The sequence below is a fragment of the Bactrocera tryoni genome, unplaced genomic scaffold (assembly GCF_016617805.1).
Source record: "Bactrocera tryoni isolate S06 unplaced genomic scaffold, CSIRO_BtryS06_freeze2 scaffold_7, whole genome shotgun sequence".
NCBI lineage: Eukaryota > Metazoa > Arthropoda > Insecta > Diptera > Tephritidae > Bactrocera > Bactrocera tryoni.
Genome location: NW_024396366.1, coordinates 3,327,963 through 3,348,862, shown reverse-complemented (window position 1 = coordinate 3,348,862; position 20,900 = coordinate 3,327,963). Strand labels below are relative to the sequence as shown.

At 36.6% G+C, this 20,900-nt stretch overlaps 1 long non-coding RNA gene across 1 annotated transcript; it reads left to right on the top strand.

Moving 5' to 3' along the window:
- The first annotated feature begins 847 nt into the window (after window positions 1-847).
- On the top strand, window positions 848-20,674 carry LOC120781653. Its single transcript, XR_005706117.1, has 3 exons — window positions 848-934; window positions 13,669-13,671; window positions 20,662-20,674. It is a non-coding gene; the product is annotated as an uncharacterized LOC120781653 (long non-coding RNA).
- The last annotated feature ends 226 nt before the right edge of the window (window positions 20,675-20,900 follow it).

Genomic DNA, 20,900 nt, shown 5'->3' with positions numbered 1-20,900 from the left:
CTCGATCCTGGTTTTCAGATAAGCTGTAACGATTAGAACTGCTCCAAGGTGGACATAACAAACTATCAGTCTTTAATTGGATCTTTAATGTATTTAGCGATTTCAACACGTCCTGATATAATGCATGCAGTAAGTTTATTGGCTCAAAGAAACCATCATCCTCATTCCGAACATGAAGCTGGCGCAAAGCATGTTCTACGGTATTTATCAAAAACCGTAGATTTAAAGCTTTATTATCACAAAAGTGACAAACCGGTAGAAGGCTACGCGGATGCAGATTGGGCAAGCAACAATACAGACAGGAAGTCATACACCGGCTATTCATTCTTTCTAGCTGGCAGTACATTCTCTTGGCAATCCAAGAAGCAAGATGTCCTCGCTTTAAGTAGCACTGAGGCAGAATACATTGCCTTGTGCACAGCAGCAAAAGAAGCAGTATACCTTCGTCGCTTATTGAAGGAAGTAGGTTGCAGTTCCGAAGAGCCAATTTTGTTGAAAGCCGACAACATAAGCACAATACAAATTTCGAAGAATCCTATATTTCATAAGAGAACCAAGCATATAGAGATAAAATATCACTACATTCGAGATGTGGTTGATCGTAGAGAAATAGAGTTAGAGTATGTTTCAACAAATGAAAATGTATCTGATATTTTTACTAAAAATTTGCAAAAACAAAAACATGTTAAATTTGTAGAAATGCTTGGTCTTAAATATTAACGTCTAGAAATATTTTACTTGAGAAAGAGTGTTGAAAATGTAACAAGTAATATATTTCCTAAGAGGGCTTTGTCCGAAAATGTAATACGAATAAGTTATATATTCCATATGAATACACTACATTATATATGTAACATATATAACTACTGAAACATGAAATCCATTTTGTATAATAAGTCTTGAATAAACAGTTGAACTGAGAACTCTGCCAACAGTCTCCTCAGATGATGAAGATGGCATTGTAGAAACGTGTTTTGGTTTAGTTAGCAGCTTTTGTTTTAATATATTTTTTTGTACTTTTGCCCTGTTCACGCGTATTATTCGTTCTGCATTCTTACCACACTTGGTACAAAATCTGAAGGTAACAGCGATTATGTTGTAGCATTCGTCGCATCTTAATAATAATTTAATACAATCTGGACAGTTATTATTTTTTTTCTGCCGTTCCATCCACTTATTACAAAACGGACAATGCATTTTAAGGAGTTGAGGGATATATAGCTTCATTATAACTATATTATAGTTGTTTGAATTCTTTATTTTCTCGATGACAGATGTAGTTCTTCTTCTTTTCCTAACCATGACCATCGTCAAAAAAAAAACGACAGATGTAGTTTGATAGTTATAGTGTAAATATTTGTCAGTATTCTCTCAAAAAAAATTGTCTATGGTAAAATGTCACTTGAAATGTTAACGTCTCTTTGCTGTGCATCTATACTATAATTCTTTAATATTCCTAAAAATCTAAAAGCAGCAAATTTCAATAAAATTAAAAAAGTATTGTGTCGTGTGTTTGTGACTTACTAAATATGCCTCCAATAATTAAGCGGTGCGAAGTTCGCCGGGTCAGCTAGTTTTTAAATAAAAATAACCACAGAAATACGAATATGCGTTTTCTTTTAAGAAATCTACTTCTAAATCTAATTCTAAATTTTCTCCTACTGCTATCCGATTAAAGGTGTGGTCTGGTCGCGGAAGACCTTGAAATTCTTGCCAAGAAAGATCCCGTACCACTTTGTCATTGCTCACACTTGCTATTATTTGATGAGACTGTGCAATTGAAAAGGTTTCGTTTTCTGGAACGGGTTCGCAGTTTCCCTTTACTACGATATTGTCGTATCGCAACCCCCAAGATTTTTTATTGCAAAACAATCTAATATGACCGAAGTAGTGTTCTAAATTGTCCTGGCAAAGTCTTCGCGTCTGTAGGTTAGTAAAGCCTGACTGTGACAAAAATCGCCACAAACGTCTTAAACTACTTATGTTTAAAATCCAACCCTTAATATAATTAAAAGAATTTGTTATGTCAGACCCATTTTCTTCTTCTATTCTAATTGTCTTTAAAATTCCTGCTGCCTCATCTGAAAATTGTAACTGGTCGTCTGACGCCGAAAAAATTTTTTTTGTTGGCAAAATAGCTTCAAAGTTGCTGCTATTAAAAATATCAAATAGCTTATTAAAAACTAAAAGATATTCCGCGGTACTTAAAAATCGAGCATTAGGGCACGACAAAAGCCCTGAACTGTATGAAGCGAGCATACCAGAGGCTACAGTGTCGCTCATAACCTGGGATGCCAGCTTCACACTCATTTTTTGAAAGTTATTAGGAAACATATGTGCTTCAGACAGTTTAGGGGCGCAACGCACGGGATTTTGGGAATCCTTATTATGAGAATGTACAATGTCATCCCAACTCACCGGACGCGATTTAAAACTGACTTTATTTTTTGAATTTTCTAAACAATTCCCAGTGCTTTTTAAAAGGTGGGGGCTATCAAAAAAAAAGAATATATCCTTGCCATTAACCTGAAAATATGGGCGTTCTTCGGTCACTCCTAAAACCCTAGATAAATAGACAAAATTAGATCCCTGATCTGAAACAAAATGGCAAGTTATGAGACCTTTGTTTTGTAATTGGGTGAAGGCTTAAAATATATCCTTTTTGGCGACATTCCCTTTACATGAACTATGGACAATGAAGTAGGAGAGTGGGTGTGTCCAAGGCATTCCACCAATACCTTGAACCATAAGAGTCATTGCACTATTACCTATACGAGACGTACGATTTTCATCGCCGTAATCTTCTACTCCTATAATCTTATCGTATTTAGGGACGTATTGGAAATGACTCTTAAGTGCCATTTCATCACACAAAATTGATACAAACTTTTGTTCCTGCGTAAAACCCCGACTTCTTAACTCTAAACACTTTAAAGAACTATTACTACAACCGGGGTCTCGATGCCATTCGGAAACGAACTCGTCAAGTGTTCTCTCTCCCGGAAATCTAAGAAGAGGTTTTAGGTGTCTATATGCTAAAGGTGAAAGAAAGTATGCACCTAAAGCCAAAGTTTTAAAATAGGTGTCGTATCTACGACCTTTTGGTTAACGGCTACAATTTACTAAACTATTTTTCATTATACTACTTATTTGAGGAGGAATATTTCTATTAAAATTTTCATAATTACTAACCTCTCCTAAATTTTTAATTTCACTTTCTAAAGTCTTCACATTTCCGACCGACATTTCTTTTAATTGAACCGACATTTCTTTTAATTGAAATTTTAAATTACTAATCTCCTCATCTTTTTCTTCTAATTTAACCCTCAAACTTACATTTTCCTCCATTATTTTTAAGTTTTTAGACGCGAAGGATGTCAACTAAAACTTGTTTGACATCCTTTTTCTAACGAACTATCGCCCATGGAAATATTTTCAAAAACTCCTATTTCCTGTTCTAGTGCGTCTTCTGCTACAGACGCTAGCAATAACAGGTCGCTTGAAATTGAGGGATTCTCGACCAATTTAGGTTCAAAATCTAATATTCCTAAGTCGATAGTCGAAGTAGGATCGCTAAATTCTACCTGAAAACTGGGTGTAGGAGTTAAATTTTTATCCGGAACCGCAGTCGGCGATAGTTTTTTCAAATACCGGACTTCATCCGAGACGTGGCGGTCACAGGCATATAAATATTTTTGCCGATTTTCTCCTACGCCCAATCGTTGTTTCCAAATACTATGCCTAAGAAAAAACAAATATACCCTAAACCTTAATACCTTTACTTATAATAATAAATTTTAAAATCTTATATCGACTACAAATAAAACCAATACTGTTACATTATAACATTTATTAGTATTATACGAGTAGAAATAAATGTAATACGAGTAGAAAGTATAGTAATATTTAATAGATCCAATTTAATATGTTGTTTGGAGTAGCGCAGTAGATGTAAATATTACTATAATTATAAATTATAAGTACAAATAAATGTTATACTTTCTACTCGTATTACATTTATTTGTACTTATAATTTATAATTATAGTAATATTTACATCTACTACGCTACTCCAAACAACATTTTAAATTGGATCTATTAAATATTACAATACCCCTGCAAGACGGGTAGCTGTTAGCAAACGTGTAAGCGGCTTGTTATTGTTCACTTTTGCATTCGTTAAAATATTTGTTACTTTTGTTCAGAGAGTGGGAAAAAAGTAACACATAGCTATTTGATGTTCAATGGTTATCTCGCTCTAACCAATGGCAAATATCGCATGCTGCCTTGTTCTAACAGAATACATGCATTTGTTAGCAAATATCTTCACAGTATGTTACGGGTAACAAATTCTTTTGTTAGCGCATTCCTTACCTATGTGTTATGGATAACAAAAAGTATTTGTTACCCGAATATCTGTTAGTGTTATTATTTTCGTTATCAGTTTGTTACCTATAACATATAAGCATGTTAGCAAGAACAAGCAGTAACAAGATTGTCTGTTACCCATTTGTTACTTCTAGCAAATTCAATTCTTTTAAATAAAATTCATTTTTTTTTTATTACTTCGCTTTATTTCATAATAACATCACAATAATCAAATATATACTTAAACTAATAGCGAGCTCCACGTAATGCTCGTCCTCCAAGTCACCGGTGATGCGGCTAATTGAATGGTGCGTCTTTGTTATACGCATCCAAACGCTCCAAATGATTTCTGTAATATTAAAAATTTTAATTACACACACGACATTCAATTCACAATGCTTACCTTTTCCTCGTTGTTAATCTTTTTCGTTTACTCTATATAAAATAAATTAATAACATATATAGTATAAATGTATATAAGAAATTAATTATAAAATATCAAATATCAAATAACGAAATAACGAACTTACCTCTTTAAAAACCAAAATAAACTGCGCTGTTCGTTTTCTTCTTCTTGAAAAATGGGGCATTCGTCTCTCCTATTCTAGCAAGTTAATATTACAATATGTTTAGAATGTCGATAGTTTTTCTCTATCCTACTTACGTATTTTCCCATTCAATTGAAAATTCCAGAAAATGCGCCCATACACGAGCACACAAGTGCGTTCGATCGGTATGTGTGCGCTTGCGGTTTATCGTGTATGGGCTTGTACGCGTACCGATCCATGTTCGCGAAAATGTTTGATTTTTTACGATCGGTGCGCGAGCATGTGTATCGTGTATGGCGTTGTCGGCGCACAAAATCTCATTTCTCTTGTGTCACCGAACAGTGAAGGTCGCGGACAATGGCAAGTGTTAAGGGCAGAGCCTGCTTTCGAGGCTTCAAAAAATCGATTTTTTTGAGGATTTTTTTGGGAGGGAAAGAAATAATTGATTCAAGCGAAATTTCTAGGCCTTATAGTTATATATTTGAACATATTTCACAAATTTTTTGGATACGAGAATCTTTGATATTCTGCCTTTGGGAAGCAATTACCCGATGCATCTTGCATGTACATTTTTCGGACGGCAGGGCAGGATGCAGGTCCCAATTTCTATCGGAAACAAAAAATTCAAAGAGATTCATATTTTTTTTATTAATTTATCTTCTAGTTAAACTAAGAAAATTCCAAAAAGTGTAAAATTTAAAATTTTATTAAAAATTGAATAAATAGTGGCTTTTATTTGATCAAAATAATTTTTTTATGCTGTTGAAAAATATGTTAAAACTTGACTTTCCTTAATATTCTTTTTTAGTTTAAATATGAGATAATTTTATGTCAATGATAATAAACTTTGCCCTAATTCCATACGACGTTTAGTTTTTTTTCTATCCTGCCCGCCAATTAAGAATAATCCTAAAAATGAAAAACCGAGAAATCACGCTTTAAAGTTTTCGCGTTTTGCCTAAGCGCTCATACATATATGTACATAGTGTAAGAAAAATAAAAGTTGGAATAACTTATTAACGAAATACAATGAAATAGATAAAAATGTTACATTAGAAATAAATTCCAAGAAATGTTCCGCTTGCCTGTCGCACATGTTAACTCTGTGAAGAACGAACGCAAAATGGATGTTTGTGTCGTGTATTTGCAAACGAATTCATACCGATCGAACGCACTTGTGTGCTCGTGTATGGGCACTATTAGTGAACAGCTGAAAATGTTTCAATATGTTTGTGCAATCTGTTACCTCCGTCTTGCAGGGACTATTTACTAAATTACATTACATTTCGCAAGTATAATATATTTTTTATCATGCAATAAATTGCATCTAAAACAATATCAAAATAGGCACAATTTATGAAAAAATATTTCTAAATTTCACTAAATAACTATATTTTTCTACTAATTAAAATTATTTACGAACCTGGATCCATCCTTCTCCTTGTTGGGGAAATTGAAAAACCGTCGCGCTCCTACGCATCCAGCCACACACTTATATTTAGTTCTCGGCATTTTCCTATAATACGTTAGGAAAACATAATATATTTATATACATGTATTTACGATGGCCTTAATAATATACTTACCAACTTTATTTTTAGTAAAAACACTTACTGCCCTATTCTGAAAAAACCTCTCAACCGAGTTGAGATGAAAAATTTGAGAGATTTCTTGTGAGGCATATTTTGTGAGGCTATTCTTGCTCAAACCTCATAAGAAAAAAGCTTAAAAAAGTCACCACGTGAGGTAAAAAGCTTTTTGCTGTCAAACAGCTGTTTTAGTAAAAATAAACAAACAAAAACACAAATGGATAATAAAGATATGTATGCGTCTGTGCTTGAGAGTGAAACAATCCCAATGTGGGTACAATCGATTGCGCCGATTGTGCCCTTGATCCCAAATTTCGTGTAAAATCTTTAAGAGAAAATTTATTTATTTATATTTATTTGTATTTATTTATCTTACCCAAATTAAATTTCACTGCCCTTAACATCCATAATTAATTTCGAAATAAAGTGCAGAGCTCTAGACACAGAGGACTGGCTCATAGAGAGCATATAACTATTACCAACGCATTTTTGGTAAGAGCCATGCCCGTAAAAATACAAACACGCCAGGAAACGTAGATCAAAAGATATACTCGACTTCTGCACATCATGCGGCACCAATTCACCTATAAGTACTTTACATAGCGATTTTGGGAATCGAAATGTATTTATAAATGTTGTGTCTTGCATGGTAAAAGGATCGCTTTTGTCTCGTAAACCCTTCAAAATTTTCCTCCTACCCCCCGATTCCTCCTCCTCAACAATTGCCGCATACACAAAGAACAGTACCTCCATGCTAGTTATAAAACTCAAATATTTTTTAAAAAATGTCAAATATTGATGTAAAATAAAACAAACACAGATGTTTTGTATTATGATGGCTGCTTTCACACGTCACAGATATTTGTGATAATAGTGAGCATTTGAGCTTTTGAATTTTCGCCAGAATAAGGTAACCCCTCACTATAGTGAGAAACATCACTGTAGTGAGGTTGGTGACTTTTGTGAGGGCATGAGAATAGGGCTGTTATACGCTGTATTTTTAATTAAAAACTTATACGCTATATTTTCACAACATGTACTCCTCAATGAAAAATAACGAACTAATTTTGTTAGTTATTTTTAACGGCATTTTGTCTGGCAGTTCATTGTTTAGCTTGTCACCTGATTCGTAGCCCATGAACTTTCAGTATTGCCATACCAAACCGTGAAGATCATGGGCTCTCTCAGAAAGCGAAGAGAGGAGTTTCGGATCAATTTATCCATGCTGGAAGTGAGAGAACAATTGCTAAACGTCAAAACCTTTGACAGCTAATCGAGTTCAGTAGGTTTTGACGTTTATCAATTGGAAACGAGCGATCTTAACAAAAAAATATGTAAACGGAAGGATTTGTTGCATCGTTCAAGACCACTTATAGATATGAAAAACAATGAAAATTAAATAAATTTGTGAAATTTAAAGGTATTTGATGAAACGTTTTGTAATTTGAAGCATCATGGTATTAGTTTCAATTTAAAATGATTAAAAGCATTTAATGATTGAGAGCTAGCAAGCTTAAATCCTTTTATTGGGTATTGAAAGGTCAAAAGTCAGTTGTTCTATTATACTTTATAAAGATTTAAATAGTTTCTCCATATAATAAATAACCACTGCATAGCAATTTTTATTCCTACTAAATGTTGGGGGTTTCAATTTAAATGCCCAAAAATTATTATTTTCAATCTGGCCATAATGGAAAATGTTATAAAAAACGCTAATTTTGAAGCGCTCTAACACTGGAATAAGTTGTACATCCCTTTATTCCTGGTATTGGTATCGTTTATTTTCCAAAATTCATACACAGCACATGTTTTCGAATGGCCACCTTACCAACGTGTTGTTTAATTCTTTCTGATAAATGCTTCCAATCTCAAATTCCGGTACCCCAAACTTTATTCCTTTGTGAAGCAAATAACCAGCAGGGTTGACAATTGGTAGCGTCTAATATTTTGGAATAACACAACCAAAACAGATTAACTGGCTAATATTTAGACCACGAAACGTGGTACAATTTTAAAAGACACTTACACCTATTCTCATGCCCCCACAAACATTACCACACTCACTATAGTGATGTTTCTCACTATAGTGAGGGTTACCTTATGTTGGCGAAAATACAAAAGCTCAAATGCTCACTATTATCACAAATATCTGTGACGTGTGAAAGCAGCCATCATAATACAAAACATCTGTGTTTTTTTTGTTTTACATCAATATTTGACATTTTTTTAAAAATATTTGAGTTTTATAACTAGCATGGAGGAACTGTTCTTTGTGTATGCGACAATTGTTGAGGAGGAGGAAACGGGGGTAGGAGGAAAATTTTGAAGGGTTTACGAGACAAAAGCGATCCTTTTACTATGCAAGACACAACATTTATAAATACATTTCGATTCCCAAAATCGCTATGTAAAGTACTTATAGGTGAATTGGTGCCGCATGATGTGCAGCAGTCGAGTATATATTTTGATCTGCGTTTCCTGGCGTGTTTGTATCTTACCAAAAATGCGTTGGTAATATTTAAATGCTCTCTATGAGCCAGTCCTCTGTGTATAGAGCTCTGCACTTTATTTCGAAATTAATTATGGATGTTAAGGGCAGTGAAATTTATTTCCCTTCAAGCGCGCAGAATGTTTCAGATACAAAGAAGGGGTAAGATAAATAAATAGAAATATATATAAATAAATAAATAAATTTTCTCTGAAAGATTTTACAAAATATGCCTCACAAGAAATCTCTTAAATTTTTCCTCTCAACTCAGTTAAGAAGTTTTTTCAGAATAGGGCTGTTATTGTTCTGGTTGATGTTGTTGGTGAAGGTCTTGAAGGGCTCACATCAAGAATTTGACGTTTTCCGTTATCACTTAACATTTTGTTGGTAAAGTTTCCCAATACATCAGAAAATTAGAAAATTTTTGTTTACTATCTTCTCTTTCTTGACGTTGTTTGCGTTCAAATGCACCACTGGGTTTCTTCTTTTTATCTATAATTTTAGCTTTGTAATTTATTTAAATAACTAGCTGACCCGGCAGCCGTTGTCCTGCCTGAAATTATGTGTTTTGAAACGAAAAGGAAGTTGAATTCATATTGTGTTGAAAATCATTTATTTTCGATTTTTCCAAATTTTTAAATGTAGCGAAGCCTGATAAACCAAATTTTTTGGTTTCTGTATGGATGCGTAAATGTACAGAGAAGATGGTTTTCCAACTCGTGAGCACGCCACGTATATCCGGCCGTGTGAAAAACATAGCATTTCCAAATTTATGCCACACACTTCCAGCGACTATCCTTGTGTCCTATTGATTCTCATCTCAAATGCAATTTTCACTGGAAACGGAATGCGTTGAAACTGATATGGAAAATTGGCAATGAAAATGGCAAATCGTTGGAGCTCAGAGGAATTCGTAGAGTCAAGCATTCTGCCCCATTCTATAAGATAGTTACGTTACAGTCGGGTTGCATTACACAGTTGCGGTGCTTGAAGATTGCGAAACATAATAACGACAGATCCCAACTTTGAGACGCAAATAATGCGGTGTCATACTAAGCCTCTCCAAAGCACTTAGAAATTCCACTTGATAAGTCGATTTAAAAATCGCCCATTGCTCTATGAAAATCATATTCTAGGGATCAAAATAAAAAACTTTGCCGAAGGAACCATACCTTAAAAACGAATTTTGATGTCCCCCAATTTGGGTCGAACTTTTGGGTAGGGGCAAATTTTGAAAAATCCCACTTTGACCCATTTAGAGTGCTCCAATCGAGTCCAAATGTATGACCGACCCCCACTAACTTTGGACGGCCGATCCACCCATGCCAGTGGCACACCCCCTGGAACACCCCTGGGGGGTTCCCCATACAATCATTTCAAAAAATCACCATTTTTGGCCTTTGCATAAAAAAATCAGCTAAATGGCTATGTTTTTTCTTTATTTTTATTTATTTATTTACATATAATAATATCTATTTTTTCTCTTAAGAAACTTATTTAGTCAGAACATATGTAAATGAAAAAATTAATTTAAGTGAGTTATAGAAAACAAACTAAAAAAAATTATTGTTTGAAGCCTTTTTTACTTTCAAGTCTGGGCAATTTCGCACGGCTCTCTAATGTCGTCGCGATAACAGCCTATACATTTTCCGGTATAACCCGTTTGGAAACGCTAGCTAGCAATTGAACATGTCGTTCCGTTCCTTGTATGTGTGATGGAATTTTTGGATCATTAAACGGTGGATCATCTTGATTTAAATATTCTTTCAATGTATCGTACGGAATGCTTCAGCGTGAATGGTGGATTCAAATACGATATTTATATCATTCAAATTGATCAATTCCGTATAACTTGTGCAATTAAAGTTTATATATCTGGTTTTTTATAAACTCTAAGTTCCATTGGCTCGTCAACATCGGTTCGATAGCGTAGAATTTTCTTGATGGCACAGTCGCGCTTTTCTTTTCCTATCACCAAACAACATTGATAACTTGATATTTTCCGAATGCGCATAATATGAATTATCTTTAATTACTTGACTGACAATTTTGCGTAAAGGAGGTTCTCAGAAATCGTGACCAACCAATGAACTTGAAAAATAATGCACTGCCGTACACGACAGAGCTGTAATACTTGATATTGAAGTACATTGTCACATAACATTTAATTATAAATTCAACCAGAATTCTTAAATTTGCATCTGGATTTTCCGTTGTCACATATAATCGCAATAATCTAGCGGCCTTGGTGAGCCACCGAGAATGTACAATTTTCCCTGGTTTGATTTTAGCCAGATCAACCGGAACCACGCCGCTAGAAATTGCATGGGCCATGTCGTATAAGTACTTCGAATCGGTGGAAAATTCTTTTTTTCTGGAGCAGGGGGCATATTTTGCAACTCAATTTTCTGGAAGCCGTCCACCACCTAAAAATATATAATAATAAAATAATTAAAAATGGTTGACAATTATAATAAATGAGTGATAGCAATAACTTACCGGAAGAGTTTCACAAGTTTCGATTTGACGGCTCAGTTTTCCGGTTGCCGATCTTGGTCCAGTGCTGGTTGATTTATCCAAAGCTTCAAACAAATGCCGAAACGGAAGTTCGTTGAAGTGTAGAAGGCAAACAAACCAATGCAATGGTCTTTTTAACAGCAATTCGAATCGTCGTATAATTCCACCGTGTGGGCCAGTGTTTGTTGGCTCACCGTCAGTGCATATTCCAATTAATGTATCCAGTGATATATTTTTATCGTTGAAAAACCATTTAATTTGGTTGTTTTGTATTCAGCGGTTTCATGTTCCAGTCTTACGTAACCAATCAATTCAGAATTGGGTTCTCTCAAAATAACAAGATGAGGTTCTTTTACCATCCTAGTATGATACTTCTCATCAATTTTATCTATCGTTAAAGTATCATCTTTTCTGCCATCGAATGAAAACGCTAACAAATTGGAATCATCTTACCGTTTGCGAAGCACTTCTTGTCTGCATTTCTCTTTTCTCTGCGAACTTTCGATTTATCCATGATGAGAGGTTTCCCATGCTTATCTTTAATTTTAAAATCTTGCAAAAGAGCGGTTCCCAATGCTGATGCTACTCTGTCAGGCACACCAAATCTGTCACATACCAAGGCAAAGTTAAAACAATCGTATCTCTCTGTGTATTGTGACACTTGTGCTTCTATCCATATCTTCTTGAACCGGTGGCGGTGCGTATGTTGAATCATCGGGATCTTGGTATGTTGGCATTGATGACATAGACGTTGCTCCTTGCTCTTCAGTTTCCATTATAAATGCATTCATTGTTAGTCTTCTCTGATTATGTTGATCGTGCATGAACTCTTTGAGGCGTTCGGGAACCCAGCCGCATGCACATGGAGCTGTCTTCAAATCGCATTTGCATGTTCCAATGTAAAAAATTGTTTCCAGAGATTTTACATATTCTGTAAACTGTTGGGTGTTGTTTCTTCTCTTGATTTGCCCTTGGCACTTGTCAAGAAATTTATTCATTTTATTACATACACTTTTTTTCAGCATTATTTCCATACCAAGTTTTTCCCAAATTCCAATCAACTTATCTTGTACTTGAATAGTGAATGATTTACGGGAAAACTTTTTTTGTTCTGTTTTAGCACGTTCGCTTAAGTAAAAATAATATCTCAAGATATCCAGATGGGTTGGTAAATTAAGATCAGTCAAATCAGAAGACACACCAAAAACAGTAAAATCATTCTTGGGTATATGACTCATTGGGTTTTCGATAGTTGTTGATGTTGTTGCTTCATCTTGCGGTGTAGAGGATGGGGGATTCATTGTAAACTTTTTGAGGTAATAAGAATGAAATGTTAATTGTAAAGTTAGACGCGTAGGGTTTCGGTTGTTAAATAGAACTTAGCTCTGGTTGCCCAGAGCTCCTTTATTTATAGCATTCCTTATCCTAATTTATGTATGCACCACATGCTGAGTGCATACACACATCTTAACACTAATCTAAACTACCGACAGTATGTACACATATCTTAAGCATAAGTGTTTTCAAGGGCAAACACAATTCTCTATTGTTAGTTTAAGATCATTTGCGATCTTCAAGGCAAACATAATTGTTTCTTGTCTATTGTTAGTTTAGGATCATTTGCGATCTCAAGGGCAAACACAATTGTCTATTGTTAGTTTAAGATCATCACTTAAATTAATTTTTTTCATTTACATATGTTCTGACTAAATAAATTTCTTAAGAGAAAAAAAAGATATTATTATAAATAAATAAATAAAAATAAAGAAAAAATAGCAATTTAGCTGATTTTTTCATGTAAATCACCAAAAATGGTGATTTTTGAAATGATTGTATGGGGAACCCCAGGGAGTTCCAGGGGTGTGCCACTGGCATGGGTGGATCGGCCGTCCAAAGTTAGTGGGGTCGGTCATACATTTGGACTCGATTGGAGCACTCTAAATGGGTCAAAGTGGGATTTTTCCAAATTTGCCCCTACCCAAAAGTTCGACCCAAATTGGGGAACATCAAAATTCGTTTCAGAGGTATGGTTCCTTCGGCAAAGTATCTTATTTTGATCCCTAGAATATGATTTTCATAGAGAATTGGGCGAATTTTTTGCCTCCCCACAAATCGACCCGGCCTAATGTATATAGATACAATATTAGATTGTGCTCGAGAAGGTAGGTACTGACTTTTCATTGACGACGTTAAAAGTAAAATAAAAGAAAAATACAATGGTACGTTACAAGTTTCGTTGGGGAATCTCCGAAAAAAAAATTATCATCGTTTGTGTTCCCATATTTAACGGTAGAGGCCATGAACGCTTTCGAGCCCACGAATATAAATTAATGTACCTACTGCAGATGACTTGAAATCAATAGATTTGACACGATTTATCGACTAAATGGACATCAATCTGAGTGGTAAAATCAAATAAAAAATTGAACCACTATATTGAGCAATACAAAAAAGTGTATTGACATTAACTTACTTACCCCTGATACAGCATTAATTTTGTAACCTTACTGTAAAAAAAATCTTTTGTCAACAGCTGTAATTGTAATTGTTCAGTGGCATAAGACTGTAACTACAATTCAGCTCGACAGCTGTAATTGTGCTGTGGTGGAATTTGCTGCAGGCGGAGTTGTCACATATACTCTCCCCTCAGTTACTTTCGTAGGATACGAGTTGAACGAAACAGTTTTATCTCTTCTGGAATAAGTACGAAGAGGCTTGTCCATAATTCCAGATGCTGGCTGAAATTGACTGGTTGTTAGTTCCTGAATTCGTTGAGGCTTATCATTTTTCACAGGTTCTGGCTGAGTGTTTTTAGTGTCTTCTTTGGCGATGTATGCTGGCTTGAGCCTGTCCACGGAGACAACATTCTCTTTTCCAACGACTTTAATTTTAAAAACGTAATATGCTTACAAAACTTCTCGACGAAAATCTATGGGCCGGTGGTATGTCCTCTGAAATGAAAAGTTCTCAGGGCACGTGAACTGCGCAGACTCGAATTGGGTTCCTTGATCTGTAGTGATGGTGAGCGGTATGCCGAACTGAGTAGTCCAGTTCGAGTAGAAAGCAGAGAAAACGACGTCAGCCGTCATGTCCTTTAGAGGAACAGCAACGGGACACCTGGAAAATCCATCTAATCTATTTATCTATCTAAGTTCAATGAGGTCGAGGTGTACATGGTTGAACCTAGCGTCAGGTACGTCAATGTGTTTAGGTGTGAAGCGATTGTGACGCTGAATCTTGGAGCGTTGGCACGGTATGCAGTTGCGGGACCAGTTCAATGCGTCCTTCCGGCCAAATGAACTTTTGCTTGAGTGTGCGGGCCGTAACTCGACCAAGGGATGGGAGAGTCCATGGATTGTGTCGAAGGGCACTCGGCGAAGGTTTTTGGGAATGAAACGTCTTACCACACCGGGTGATATGTCACAATAAATTGAGGTGCTTTCGTCAATTGATAGACGTTGGAATTTCAAAGTCGTGTTGTTGTTAATGGTACTGATCCTGAATAGAGCGCGAGCGCGTTCTCCTTACCTTTAAAGTAAACGATCTCAGTGGTGAACAGGGAGATGTAATCGAGCTGGTTTAGCTGTCGTGGTGAAGCTCTTTGGGCGAAAGCGTAGGTTAAGGACTTGTGATCCGTTTTAATGATAAAATGGCGTCCCTGCAGTATGTGTCGGAATAATTTAATGGCTGCAAATACTGCTAACAGCTCTCTGTGGTACGTGCTGTACTTCACCTCTGTGGGGCTGAGCTTTCTGGAGAAAAATCCAATTGAATTCCAGATGCTATCCTCGAACTGCTCTAACGATGCGCCTATGGCTGATTCGGATGCGCCAATTGTGAGAGAGAGAGAGGCGGAAGATGAAAGGAATGTTGTTCTAGTTGCTGCTGCCACACTATTTTTACAGTCTTCTAAGGCTTTTTCATCCTTTGGCGTCCAAGGCACTTTGCGTTTGTCGTTTTTCTTGGTATTTTTTAGAAAAGATTTCAATGGTGCCTGTAGTTGTGAAGCATTGGAAATAGATTTGCGGTAGTAATTGATTATTTCCAGAAATCTACGGAGATCGGTGATGGTCTCAGCATGGGGAAATGACAGGATCATATCAACGCGTTCAGCTAAAGGTTTGTATCTGTCCTTGTTAATTGTATAACCCAGGTATGTAATATCTTCGTTTGCGAAATAGCACTTACTGGAATTCGTAGTGAGTTTGTTGGCGCGTAGTACGTTGAAAATCTGAATCTAGGTTTTGGAGATGTTCCTCATGGGTTTCAAAAGCCACTGTGAGGTCATCAATGAAACAGCCAACGAGTCCAAACCTCTTAAGATGTTGTCCATGTGGCGTTGAAAGGTTTGGGTTGCATTGCGTAGTACCGGCGGTATTCCCAAGAACTCAAAAAAACCAAAAGGTGTTGTGACTGTCTTCTGGAGCCACAGGAATCTAATGATACGCACGAGTGAGATCGATTGTTGAAAAAATTTTCTTTCCGTGGAGGCGCTGAAATAAGTCTTCAGCAACAGGTACTGGGTAGCGGTTACGGACCGTTTCCGCTTCGTATCGCCTGAAGTCTCCAGTAGTTCGCCAGCCCCCCAGCATCTTGGATACCATGTGGATGGCAATGACCCAGTTGCTGCTAGAAGGTCGAATCACCCCAAGCTCTAGGAGCAGGTTGATGCCATCTTTTGCTGCTTTTAGTTTGTGACCGGCTAGTCGGCGGACTCGTTCAACTACCGGAAGGCCCGTGGTGACATCAATAAAACTATTTAAAAGGTCGACATACCTGCTATCGATATTGGTGTTGAAAAGGGTTTGTCCACTGTCGAAATACTATATTCTGTGGTTTCAGTAAGTTCTCCCGTCGTAGTGAGTGATGTTATCGGATCGATGAGTCGATGTTTTTTTAGGTCTATCAGTAGACCACAGTGTACGATGAAGTTAGTCCCAATGATCGCAGACTGAACGTCGGCGATGATGAATGGCCATGTCAAAGCTCGACCGTATGTTTTGATGGTAGTTGAGTTTGCTGCGTAAAGTTTAAATTCCGACGGTAATAGTTTTTGCTTGACAAAAGCTCGTGGTACTATAGAGACCACTGAGCCAGAGTCAAGGAGGAATCTCTGGTGTGACGATCTGTCATGTACACGCAGGCGATACTCCTTGTTGGATGGAACATGATGATTACTGTCGCCAACCGCCATGACTGATGACGACAGCATCGCTATTTTCTCTGGTTGGTAGCAGGCTTGTATGTGCAGGGTTGAAGACATCGGTGGGCTCTCTCACCGAATTTGCTGTAATAGAAACAAAGACCTGATGTTCCTGTAGTTCGAGATCGTGAAAGTGGACATCCCTCGCTGCTTTTACTGAGTTTAATGGTCAACTCGGAGAGTGCGGCTGTCAGAGTCCCCACGGCTCGCTCTAGGTTGCTGAACCTGTGCTCGACCAAGCCCGGGTGTCGTAACCGTTATGTAGCTGGGAATGAAAACCACTCTTCATGACGGCCTGGACATGAGCTGGTAAAGCCTGAATGCTGGTTGACATAACCCGAGGAATGGTGTGGTTTTCTACGGCACTGTCTGCAGCTTCGGCGAGCTGGACAAGCGTGCTGTTATTCTGCGGCTTTGAGGGTTCTGGATACAATGTCAGGCAGCAGCGCCAACTATTTATTGCGAGAAAGCTTATCTGATGCTCTGATCTGGTCCTCATCTCCCTGAGAAGCTGGATAGGCTTCCGATTCCCGAGTTCAAGCTCTGTCAGCAGCTTGAACAACTGGTGATCAACTGAATCGGTGAAACGTTTTAGGAGATTGGTTTTTAAATTGATGTACTTATTTTGAGCTGGTGATGCCCTGATGATGTCCGACACCACCTTGAGTACTTCTGGCTTCAAAGCGCCGACGACTGCCTGGTACATAGTATTGTCGTTCCTGATGCCTCCACCTGAATGAACCAGAGCTCGGGATCGTTGGTCCAGAATTCAGGGAGTGTGAATTGTAAAACTGCCATAATTTTTGCATCGTTATAAGACTGAACTTTGCGATACAGATAGTAATTTTTAAAGTTGCCTTGTACCGCATTGAAATTAGTGTTTCCACCAGATGGTCTGTTGTCTGTGACAGGAATGCCAGTTGCAGTGTCGCTGAAGAGTACGCTCTGAGCGTCTCCGGATAACAAAGAATTTGGTCTTGTTGATTTTGCTCATGGCGAACAGGTGAACGGTCGAGAGTCATTTTTGTTGTACTTATACAGTGGTAGACATTCGTATAAGCGCACACATATGTTTTGGGTTTTTAATAAATAAAAGCTTTAATTGTTGCATTTAAATATTGAAAGTTATTCATTTTATTGTTTTACATATTGTTAATTTAAAATTTTTATCAATTCAACAGTAATTAGTAAAAACTTAACATAATTTTAAAGAAATCTGGATTTTTAAGGAGACATTCATTTAAGCGCACTCCACATCTGATGGAAAATAAAATAAAACTCGATACCTTCACTTAATCTTAGTACTTGGTATGGCCACCCCAGACTCAACAAGATTTTTGAGCAAATCTCCGCTCAAATCAAGCCAACATTACTGAATTGAAGTTTTAAGCTCATTGACGTTGCTGTATTGACGCCCATTGCCGTAAACTTTCCCTGCCATTACTCCCCACAGATTTTCTATGGGGTTACAATCCGGACTGCATGCCGGCCAATCAAGTAAAGGTACTTCTTAGCTCTCCAACCACGCCTTTGTTTGCCGAGAAGCATGTATCGAGGCATTGTCCTGTTGGAATACATTTTCGATTTCCATTGATTGCCTTACAAATGGAAAGAGGTTTTGTTGGAGTAGATCTGTGTATGCTGTGGAGTTCATGCGGCATGTTATGGGTACCAGGTTAAGCCTAGAATCATAGCAAAATGCTCCCCAAACCATGACGCTCCCGCCTCTGAAATTTCGCTTCGATCGCACCACATTTTCTTTGGTTAGATCGTGCCAGAAACAACTGTAGCAATCTGGTCCGTCTAAATTGAATTTTTCTCATCTAAAAAAATAACCCTCTGCCACTCCTTTTTCCAGGACATGTATTTTTTAGCAAATCTTAACCGTTCTTGCTTGTGTTGTGTTGTTAAACGTGGCTTGTTCTTTAATTTCGTCCATTTAACATTCGGGGAAGTGTTGAGCACCCTGGCGATTTGACGAGGTGTTACGTCGATCTCTCATTTTGCTTTAATTTGGCTGCAACTTAGTTTATTTTTTGTTGCTTCATGGAGTATTTGCCCTTTTTGACGGAGTATCAGTTTTTGGTTACCCTTTGTTGGCGGTTTTATTCCATACTTACTGCCTTTTTTTAAAAAATTACGGATTACGTTCTCAGACCTCTCTATTCTCTTTGCAATCGCACGATTTGAGTACTTCTCTTCCTTTAACAATTTAACTGACACCCGTTCTTCTTGCGTCAAATAAGATCCTTTAGGCATGATCTAAATTATCAATAAAATACATGTAAATACAAAATTTTACACTAAAAAGCCCACTTTACCTTTTACTTATTATCTACCGTCTAATGAAAAGCAAAAAAAAATTTACGCTGCAGCTCCTCTTTTAAAAAATATGCGCTTATACGAATGTCCGCGTTACTACTGCGATGCTTCTTTTATTGTGATTTGCCTACTTAAACAAGTACCTTTACATGCCGACTTACTGGCGCCAGTCATTGGTATACAATATAGCATTACAGTAATTGACATATCAAAATCTTTTTTTCCGAAATAATCTGGTTTAAATATGCTTTTTCGAAAAATTTCGTTGTGCGCTTATACGAATGTCTACCACTGTAGTAACATGTGGATACTATTGAGATTAGTTTGACGCAATCCTCAGGAATCACGTCGGGGTCACCAATTTTAGCGTTAAAAGCCTTTATTACTCGAATGGTATCAAATGACTCTACTGTGAAATACAATAACACTTGGAAAATTTTACTTGAAAAAGAGCGTTTTTATTTGAATATGTATTAGCGTGTGGTAGCGTCAGAAGTTGCTAGAATAATAACTGTTCAGTGGCATGAGAAACGTAACTGCAGTTCAGCTCAACAGCTGTAATTGTGCTGTGGTGTGGTTCGCTCGCTTCCGTTCTGGAAATTTTGATTTACATATAAAAGCTTTATCAAATCAGTTGACGTTATGATGCCTCGTAGCTTGTTAATAGCCCTGACAGACGAGCAAAATTAATACGCATTAAGCAACGCTATTTGAAATTTTATGGTGACAGACGGCAGACTTCTGCATATAGACAGCTGATTGTGAAATTTGTTTGTTTATTTACAAAAAAAAAAGGTAAAATAAAAATGAATAAGAGAAATTATTAATAGAAATTTTGGTATTTTTGCAAAATCAAAAATTAAACGAAAAACTTCGTTTATTATTAAATACGTTCACAGATAATAGAGCGAAATTAAAAGCAATAATTAATTGTTATGCGAAAAAAGTGTGTGAAAAAGTTAAGAATATTGGAAAAATGGATAGCAAACTGTGCGTTGTTTATTTTCTGCCATCTAAAAATATTAAAACTGTTTTTTGTGAATATACTTACACATAATTTAATTAGAAATATAAAACTGCTTACCCCTGATGCTGTAAACGCAAAGGAGGCGGCAGACTTCAAGCGACATCTGTCAAAAAATAGCAAATATCGGCCATTTTTGAGCAGCGTTGCCTACTCAAATTTGGTAAATTCAGCTAAATGCACGTAATTCTCGTGCATTGCAAATTTACATTAACATGGGTCAAATGCGCAAGTAAATGTAAATTAAGCCCGCTAATGCAAATTAGCGCTGTCTAATTTTCACTTGTTCTTCTTCCGTTAAATTTGACACTGGACGTCTAATTGACGGAGATGGAAATACAACTGAAAATCGATTTAACTAACTAATTTTTTCACGTACTGAAGATTTTTTACTTTTTAATGTTTAAAATATTTTTTATAAAGTGGGTATGACCGTCAGTGATATCTGTACTAAATGTCAAAATAAACATTTGTTGGAAATATATATACGTGGCAACACTTCCCATCACTATTTTCCGTTATCCTCATCTCTTTACATACTAGTTTGTAATCCTTTCTCATACTCACTTTATTTTAGTCTATCACAATAAATCAAACAAACAGGTTATGGGCCCAGGGCACTGCTGTGTGTCGACATTCGCGATTTTGAAATTGTGTGATAGACTTGTGCGCACGCGTTGTTGTGTGTTAATATATGTAGCGAAAGACTGTGTGTCGGTATTTAAATTAGTAAACGCAAATAATTATACTGTCCGTCGGTGTATTATAGTTTAAAACACAATGAGTTCGCATTTCCAAATCGAAAAATTGGACGATTCCAATTACGCGTCTTGGTCGGTGCA